We start from the raw sequence: 246 nt of genomic DNA on the forward strand, positions 1-246 counted from the left end.
GCAGTTTTCCATCGCCCTCCTTCTGTCGTGATTCGCAGGCCCCGCGGATCACGGCAATGCGCGAGTCTCCCCTCAAAACGAATCGAACGAAGAAAACGCCGCGAGAGGGCAGCGCGAGAACCCTCAGGGCAACAGAGGCCGTTTCTATGAGGAGGAAAGTTTGTAAATCCCCCCTGGAAACCCCGCGGAAGGTAGCACATGGCTTGTAACAGAAGCTCGGCTTGAACACCGTGTTGCTCCCAGAAG

The sequence above is a fragment of the Penaeus monodon genome, chromosome 34 (genome assembly GCF_015228065.2).
Source record: "Penaeus monodon isolate SGIC_2016 chromosome 34, NSTDA_Pmon_1, whole genome shotgun sequence".
Lineage (NCBI taxonomy): Eukaryota > Metazoa > Arthropoda > Malacostraca > Decapoda > Penaeidae > Penaeus > Penaeus monodon.